Genomic DNA, 10527 nt, shown 5'->3' on the forward strand with positions numbered 1-10527 from the left:
TATTGTGATTCACCAAACATTTTTCCTTTATCTCTATCTTTTAATCATCTTATAACCAACTTACCTCATTAGGACAAGGACGCTTAAGCGGAGCTTCAATCCAAGCTTCATAACCATCTCCTCAAATACTAAATTATTTGTACTTCCGATATCCGCAATAACCTTGCAATACTTACCACCTGATTTGCACATAGTCTGAAAAGGACTCTTCCTCTGAGTAGATCTGGTATCCTTTCTTTTCAACATAAGGGATTCTACTTGCTCCAATGCATAGTCAAATCTGGTACCTTCTCCTTTCGGTTCCTCACTTTCCACATAACTTCTTGTAATTCCCTGCTTACACTCATAGAATCTATGCCCGATTTCTCCACACTTGAAACATGTGTCAAGGAATTCTCTACTGGCACTAGTACTACCTTTCCTCTATGTTTTTTGTTTTGGTTCTTTATTCCACTTAGGTTTTGATTCTTCCTCAACACACTACTTTTTTGTACTCATCTGCCCCTTGAATTTCTTCTTCCCTCTAGGGTTATTTGGTTTTCTTCTTCTCATCTTCTCCTTAGCCTTCAAAGCATACTTGTAATCTTCTTCAACCGTGGAAACCCTCAACATACTCATCTCATCCTGAATGTTAAATGCAATCCCATTTATGTACCTCGCCACCTCTTTTGTATCCATCTCTTTGACGAGATCTAGTCATCACCTTGTAGAATTCCTTCGTATACTCTTTCATAGTCATGTTTCTCTATTTTAGGTTCTGTAACTTCTTGAACAATTCCAACTCATACTCTCCCGGTATGAACTTGGCTTCAATCTTGCAACCATTTGTCTCCACCAGGTGATCTTCATTTCACCATTCTCCACTCTGTCTTTCTGCAATTCCTTCCACCATAAGGCAGCATGCCCTTTCAACTTAGTCTATGCCAATTGGACTCTCTGTGGGTCCTTCATATCCTCAAACTTGAAATAATCCTCCAAATATCTGATCCAATTGATCAAATCCTCTGGGTTCAGCATTCCAGAAAAGTTTGAAACCTCCACTTTATGAATTTTACTTGCATGCACCACTGCTCCTAGGAATATTTCCTCTCTTTCATCTTGTGGTTCTTCAACTTCTTCAAGCTCTTCACTGACTTCTTAATATTCATCCTCAGATTCACAGTTTCTCTGCAAACTAGGCAAAGCATTTTGGATTTCCTTCCTCACTTCATTCTTGTAATCTTCCATCATTTGTTCTACCTTTGGGGGGTTTGTCCTTCTAGGTGGCATCTCCTCTTCTACTCTAGTGAACCACCTCAACTCAGTGTTCTGACTATTGATTTCAATTGCCTCCACTCAGCGATCTATTGAACACACACATAGCCCATCTCTAATCAGTGATCTATCCACGCAAAGGAATTCCTCAATCTTTGCAAACAAATCTTCCACTAGCTAGATCATAACCAACTTTGATACCACTTGATGTAGCCATAACTTGTAAAAACCTCAAAGAGAATCAATCGGCTTATGCATCAAGAGTAACACAACAAAAGCAACAAGAAAATATAACAAAATTATAAAAAAAATATCATATTATTTCCTTGGAACTTTCGGTAACCAAATGCTTATCATCATGAAATCATCATATAACATTCGGTTGTTGACTGATTACATGTAGGCTTCAAGCCAGATACAATCCAATCAGGACTCTAAGAATCAATCGGATCACAAAATGTGAATCTCAATCCTTATTCTCAATTCTACTTCCTATGCCCCTACAAATGATTACATAATGCCATATTTATACCCACCAAAAGATATCCAAGTCGGCCTCATAAGATTACATTTACCAATACAAGAAAATAAAATGTGTAACTAGGTTGGCCCTAAGAATTAAAGAAATCTTTCTGGAAAAGAACAACCAAGTGTAATTCAGTAGGAAGGTTGGCCAAATGCCAAAGAACATTTTACAATATCCAAAATAGATCCACACGCCAAGAATCACTTCGGAAATAAAGGAAAACCAACCGGTAAGCATGAGAACTATCCTGAAACACAGAAACAGTCATCCACAAGTGATAACTGACTAGAAAAGAACCTAGATGAATTGAAAATATGGTATTAAGCACATGAGCTAGCCTAGAAACCAAAAAATAAGATCTTCCATGAAAAGAAAGCAACTACCACTACCAACCGGTAAGAACACAAAAAATTACACAATGAACTAAACAAGAACAAAACTGAAAGGAAATATTTTTTGTTGATGGAAGATTTCTCATTGACTAGGGATTCTCCTGCATCACTTATTTATGATGGAATTCTATTTTTGAAATTTTTTTACCACCTAGGCATTTGAGAACAAGTTATCACTAGTGCCAAACAAGGACCATTCTCTAACAACGAATCACTATGTGTCTTGCTAGGAGCTAGAGATATAGATTTTGAAAATGTTGAAGATAAATCATGATTGATTTCAACAACTTCATACATATCATAAAAATATTTTAGTATCCATATTATTATTACCAATGGGTGATCGTACAGATTTGTGTTGCACTTTAGGCTAACAATGCCTATTCCAGCCAGAAGCCTTCCAGCCGGACTGATTTGGCACCATTCGACAGCCATGTTGCATTGTCGTGGTAAGGGGTTTCCAGTCAAAACGGTTCCGACTGGAAACCCCTTGCCCTATATAGGTGTCGAAATCCGCCCAAGCCGCTCATTTTGCATTGAGCAACTTGGAGTTAAGCAGGAGGGCGTAAAAATTCTCAGAGATCTGGCCGGAAGGGTTTCGGCGGTAAGTACCATTCTTATTTTTATTTTAAATGTATTTATTTTAACATATTAATTTATATTGTTTTTTTTTAAATCATTTTTAATAGAAAATAATTTTTTCTTAAGTTTTTAATTTTTCTTTTTTCTATATATATTCTATCATATTAGTTTAGAATATTAGAAAATAAATACACACATACATATGTAAATACATACACAAACATACACATACATAAGTACATACATACATACATACACCTACATACACATACATACAAACCTACATACAAACATACACAACCATACATATTTACCTACATACATGTACGTACATGTACATACATAGATATAAAATAATTATATGTACACCTTAGGACATACAAGTACATATGCACATACATAACTATGTATACATACATACATACACACTTACATGTACATACACATACATAAATACATACATGCATACATACATAAATACACATAAAATAATTATATATGCCTTAGGACATGCATACACCTCAAGACATGCTATGAGGGGTCGTGTGTGGTCCATCAAGCTCTCCTTTTCTATGTCCACTCTCAAAGAAGTTCCACAAAAACTTTATGCTATGTCGAGCATGTTGTAGGGATAACAAGTTAAAAGCTTTTGTAGACTTAAATTGCCCTAACATTAATAACATATATATTGAATATATATATCTAAACTTTTGACCTGTTATATACATCAAATTATATATATAAAAAAAAAACTTAAATAATCAATTTCAAATCTAATGTACTTACCAGGTCACATCTATTTGACCAAATCCAATGTTGTGTACATTCTATCCCACGATCTTTAATATCTTCAAAAAATATTCCAAAACAATGTGCTACATAGCTCCTATCATGACACGTATCATCACTGATATAGAAATGGACCTCCTTGATGATAATGCATTCATTTTCAGTACTCTCTATACCATCTGCATGAAATTGTGCATGTCTATAGCAAACTTTTACAAATATTGCAACTTGATCAGAATGATAATATTGACTTTGAATTTATGTGTGAGGACTAAATGTATAGTTCTCAGAGAAATCTACAATTGAAATAATACAACCTGGTGGAAAATAATTCTATGAATCAAGAAACTGTTTAGCCTACCATCTTACACCATCACAATGTCGGATATCTGGATATATCATATTATGAAATCTATCTATAAACTGAATGTAGGGCAATTCACTCTCTTTCAACATAATTTTATTTGGATTTAGTTCCCGACTTACTTTGGTATGTCTCATATTCAAATCTCATCCATATAACTAGTGCATGAATATCAATATTCTCAATTTGCAACACAAACTTACTCAAAAATCCACAATCATTGCATTAACCTTTTATAAATCGTATTTTGAACTCATCGAAATCGTCTAATTTATCACATAAAATACACTTGACAAATTGTGTTGTACTTGTAGGAATGACTAGATTTGGATTAATTGTTTCCATGAACTTCTTATATGATTGTAAGTGTAGATGAAATTCAACATGATTTCGACAACAACAAGTTTCACATACCTTATTTATGCATACAAAGCAAGGACGAAATCTCTCAAACATCCTTTGGCAAATCTTTACATCTGAAAATTCTTGCTTGAATGCTTCAAACAATTCACGTTCTATTGTATCTAAGAAATGTTTTGGATGTGTAATCTTTTTACCATCTTCATCTATCATCTATATAGTATCCCTTCTATTGGAAAAAACATGAGATTGGTTGGTCCAGTAATCAATGACCTATCTTTTTACATCTTCAGAAATTTTGTCTTTTCTAGGAACCCTATAGATATTTACCCAATTCTTTTCGATGTTTTCATCAAACATATTTCTCTTCCTAATGTATCTTTGAATAGTTCTTCTAGATACATTCTTTAATTGAGAAATTGTATTAACTTGTTTTTTATGAGTCAATTCCTTACTAGTAATTATAGTCATTGATGGTCTACGTGCAACACTTAAATCAACACCTCAACTTGTGTTCTCAATGCAATTCAATGCTTCTTGTAGATTTTCAATTATAGTTTCTTTTACTAATATATCACTAGAAATTTTCTTATTACCAACAGCCAACAAGTCCAAAACAGGTTTCATTTCCCTTTTCCTAAATAAATAAGCAAATAATTGTGCTCTTCCAACAATAGACTTATTTTTAAAATAATCATCCCACAAATTCTTACAATGCAATTTTAATGTGCTTTCAGGTATCATATCTTTAGATGGAATTTCATTGAAAAGACTATCTTCATCCATTTCCATCAAATTTTTCATACCGTAAAAAAAAAATCATCTCGTACCTGAGTAGATGTTTCTTGAACATCATCAGGTTGATCTTGAACAACAACAGATTGTTGTTGACTACGTTTTGTATGACCTTTCATCTTATCATCCCTTTTACGATCATACAACCTTGATCTAGTCCTCTTATTGCCCATTGCAAAAAACTATTTATATCTTCAAAATTTTGTTCTTTGAGCCTAAAAACAACACATGAAAATATACATATCTTCAAAATTTAGTTCTTTGAACTAAAAAGGTTATATATCTAACAACTTTTCATCAGTTCTTAACAAAAAAAATGTAACTAGTGAAATGTATAAATAATTTTGCATTCTCAAACTTAACATGTATAAATTTCATCCATTTAGATCATTTGACTTGAAGTCCAATTTTTATAATTTAGAAAATGAAAAAATAAGGCTCAATAAATTTAGGAGCATTGATGAAAAGTAAGAAATTAAGCATGCTTCAATTAGATACATTTGACTATATGCAATGTATATATGGACATGATTTAATAACATTAATTGCTTGAAATCACTTAGCTAATATATATAGAGAATTTGAGTCAAGTATTAGGAAATAAAATATAATATAATTTTTAGTACTAAATAGTGTTGGATATATGGCCAAGAAATGGTTATTATCGTATCGCAGTGACTAAAGAATATGATTAATCTAAAAAATATTTAATTTCCCAAAACACATCTAATATTGTAAATTAAGCAATGATTGAAAAAATAATTTCAAATAACATACTTGGAAAGGGTATATGCCTTCCAAAAAAAAATCAAAATCTTCACCCCTGTACAAAATTAGAAATATTCGCCCCTTTATAATCTTCCTACTCGCTCCAAAATGCCACTTTATTTGAAAAAAAAAGGATTGTTTGCAAAAATAACTCTTATTATTTTCACACTTGATTGATTTAGTTTTTTTAATGCAAAAAATAATTCCTTTTTATATGTGGTTTAGGCGACCAGTCACATCAGCCCTCACAATTCCTGCTGGAAAGGCTTTTGTGGAATGCCAAGTGGCAGCCACATCAACAAAAATGATGATTTTCTCAAACTTGTCACTTCAACAACAAAATTCAATAGGTAAATTAAACTTATTAAGAAAATTAAAAATACCCTTTTTTTAGAGATCGAAGTCAAGATTCTACTCATATAATTTTTTTAATGTTTTGATTACATTTAATATATAAAAAATTAAAAATACTACAACTAGGTATTCTTTTGTTCGATTTGAGTCTACTTTGAAAAACAAAAGAAAATATCAAATCACTTCAAAAAAATTGAAAAAAATATGGTTCACTAGAAGAGAGAGTCTTCTCCAAAAGTGTATTTTTTAGTTTTTGGATTATCATAAATTGAATAGACAAATTGTGGTGGAAGACAAAAATTGTCAAATTCTGGTGTATTCGACTTCCAGATGCTTTTACAAAGAAAATATACATCAATTTTTTTTAAGTTTTTTTTCATGCACTATATAAATATGTGATCTATAACTGATATCAAAATGAGAAAAAAAAAGTTGATTTACATTTACTTTTGAGATGGGAACCAAATCCCCTGTTTTTCAGCATTTTCAGCAATAAGAAAAGGACTTTAAAGCTAAAAAAACCATATAAATTATTGACAAATTTTTTTCAAAAAATAGTAGACTTAAACTTCAACAAATTTTACGCATTTCATTAGTTTACATCATCTTCAAATTCAAAATACAAATGACACTTTTATGGTGACGAAATTGAACAGTTATTGTTGTGTTAGCCTTTTCCTTTGTAAAAGTGTGACACGGGTTTGTACTTTTACCCCAACATTATCATCTAAATTAGTCATAATATTAGATATCATGCACAAAGGATATGAAACATAAGAATACTTTTTCTTAGACAATTTGAATATTTGGCAAGGATGATCATGATAAATCTTATCTCTAGGATTATGGAAAGATTGCAAAAATGGGACCAAGACAATATTTGGTGTCTTACGGGAGAAACAACTTTGGAAAGAAAGCTCATGAGCCTTGATCCCTTTGTTGTTGTTCTCTCACACTATGATTTCTCTTGTTATGACTTGAATCTTGCATGTAAGAAGGCTTGGGATCACTCAACATAGGTTTCTTTTCTTTCTTTGTGGAATGAGGAACAAAAGAAAGATCACTAGGTTGAGGGATATAGGATTCTTGATGCTTTCCTCTTTGACCATGATAAGATTTAACAGGTGGAATCACAACATATATATAGAAGGAATAGGAGTAGAAGAAGTCAAAGTCAAATATGTATTGGCATTATGGATGAATAAATTATGTGTTGCATTGATGTTTTATCATTGATGTCAACACTAGCTGTTATGGATGGTTACTGACAGACAGGTTTTGGTTACCGATAGAAGATCTAGTGTTACCGGAAGAAAAGAGTATCTGTTGGGAACTTCCGTCATGTTTGGATCAATGGAGTATGTTTGATTTTATGTGTTACATGCTCTTGGGATATGTTTTCATCAGTTGGTATTGACTTGGTAATCAGATGCTATCATACATTCTTGTAAACCCTTACCGACAGAACTTTCATTGAGAATTCTTGACAGGATGCATAAGTGGTGTTGGTGTGGCTTCTAAATGGATTTCAGGATGCTGAAGATGTTCTTTGATTGTGTTTCAACTGCTTGAAGATGTCTCTTTGGTGTGGTAGACCCAGAATAGGTCCGATGCCTATCTAGGTTATGGACCGGTGTCATGTTAATGTGTACTCTACACGTTATCGAGGTGTTTTGGGATGACTGACATGGCATATTATTGTTATATGGATTTATGTAATGATCTTAGTGTAATATACTTTAGGTGGCCAACCTAATTGGTTTAGGCCTTAGGGTTGGTATAAATTGTTGTAAGATCTCATTGTAGATCAGGATATCCTGGTCATGAATTGTAATATCATATGTGAAGGAGTTTAGGTCTAGCATTGATGATCGAAATGGGATTAAGGAAGTGGTCACAGACCATTGGTGTTGAGCTTAACCGAGACTATAATCAGACATGGTAGATGCTATCTCTTGAAGTTCACTCTACAAGATTGTTGTCCAATATCTTGAGGTGGTTTTAACCTCTTTGTAGTTAGTGAGACTCTTTTTTAATGAGCAATGCGCTCTAGGAAGTGTCCCTTCCTACATGTGCAGGCCCCTTATTGTATCATATACTTTCTGCAAAAGTATCATCTGACTGTGGGTAGGCTTCCCACTGTGGTTTTTTCCTTTACCGAGTTTTCCACATACAAATCGTGGTGTTATGTGGTATGATTTCATTGTGTTGAGTATCTGTTTCATTGTTAAGTTTAATTGATTACCGGTATCTGTTTCTTCTTTATTGGTACTTAATCTGGTTAAAGGTTATTAAGTGGATTAAATGTTATAATCTGTTAAAAACTGATTCAGCCCCCCTCTCTCAGTTGTTCACCGGTTATCCTAACAATTGGTATCAGAGCTTTGGTCCTCTTTTGCATAAGCTTAACTGCTTGAGGTAGTTCCTATGGCAGCTAACACTTCTAATCCACTAGCAACTATTTTCAGAAGAGAAATCCCTAAGGTTGATGGAACAAATTATGGGATATGGAAGATTCGAATGGAGACTCATCTTAGATGTCTTGGAAATGATATTTAGGAGATCATTGAGAAACCTTATGATCTGGCATCTTGCAATCCTGCTCCTCCAGACTTGGATAAGAATATTGAAAATGATTGCAGAGCTAGAGAGGCCCTCTTATGTACACTTACTGATCTGCAGATCATGGGATTGACTGATAAATCATCGACAAAGGTTATGTGGGACAAATTGTAAACTCTGAATGAAGGTGACCCTACTATCAAAATTGCTAAACTTGATGGTTACCGAACTGTAAGATATGAAAACTTGAAAATGGAAGATAATGAACGAATTGTTGTGTTTATGGAAAGAGTAAATGAGATTGTTATGGGAATTCAATGTTGTGGAGGATTTCTAAGTGAAGATGAAATAGTTTCCAAAGTCTCGAGATCCCTTCCACCGGCTTACAAGATGAAGGCAACTACAATTAATTAATTAAGAATAATGGCAAACACTTCAGTTAATAGAGACATTCTAATTAAGAAATTATTTATTTTTAAGCTTGAAAAATTTGGATCTTCTAGAGCTATAAAGTTTGAACCTTCTTTTCATGCATCATCATCATCATCATCTACATGAAAAAGTGATTGGAAAGTCCTATATGCAAAAGAATTGGAAGACATGAGGAAAGAAGATGAAGAACTTGAAGCCTTATTTGCTAGAAGAGTACCTAAAGGACCAACAGGGAGTAAGTATGAAGGAAAAGCACCTTTTAAATGTTTTGCATGTAATAAGATTGGTCATTTTATCTCTAGATATCCTTAAAGGAATGCAAGGTTTGAGGAAAGAGTTAAGAAATCTTGTAATCCTAATCAGAACAGATATAGATTCAAGAAAAGTAAACAATGCTACATAGCAGATGAGGAAGGAGTAACTGATGACTCTGGGGATGAACTCATAGAAGACTTTGCTAGTGGATCTGATAATGGAAAGGAATGGGTGTTCTATGCTTTAAAGGAAGATGAACCGAAACTAGCTATCAAGAATGAAGAAAAGGCCCTGGAAACAAAAGTTGAAGATAAGGATGAATGGGTAATTGATAGTAGATGCTCACATCATATGACTAGAGATAAAGAAAAATTTTGTCCCTGCAAGAATACAATGGCAGTCAAGTCAGATTTGGAGACGACAAAGCATGTATGATCAAAGGTAGAGGTATTATTTCTTTGGATGAAAAGCATAACACTAATAATGTCTATTATGTAGAAGGTTTAAAGCATAATCTTTTGAGTGTTGGTCAATTGGTGGACAAGGGTTTCCAACTTCAATTTAAAGATAGAAAATGCAAAATCATTAACAAGACTAGTTTGAGATTGCAACTGGTACTCAGACTGGAGGTAAATATCTTTCACTTGAACACTGGTAATAAGACATGTTTGATTGCTCATATTGATGAGATTTGGTTATGAAATAATATGTTGTGTCATGTTAATTTTGATTTTATTGTTAAGATCAGTTCAACTAAGGTAGTTAGAGATATACCTAAGATTATGAAGCCTCATAATCTGGTATGTAAGGAATGTCAATTGGGAAAGAAAGTTAGAAGTTCTTTTAAGAGCATACATGCTAAATCTAATCATATACTTGATTTGATTCACACTGACTTATGTGGTCCAACAAGGACTAGAAGCTTTCAAGATAATAGGTATTTCATGTTGATTATTGATGACTACTCTAGAATGATGTGGGTGACTTTTGTAAGGGAGAAGTATGAAGCTTTTGAGAAATTCAAGATCTTTAAAGCAAAGGTTGAAACTGAAACTGGATTGAAAATCAGATCTCTAAGATCGAATAAAGGAGGT

Source organism: Cryptomeria japonica, chromosome 8 (assembly GCF_030272615.1).
Source record: "Cryptomeria japonica chromosome 8, Sugi_1.0, whole genome shotgun sequence".
NCBI classification, from domain to species: Eukaryota; Viridiplantae; Streptophyta; class Pinopsida; order Cupressales; family Cupressaceae; genus Cryptomeria; species Cryptomeria japonica.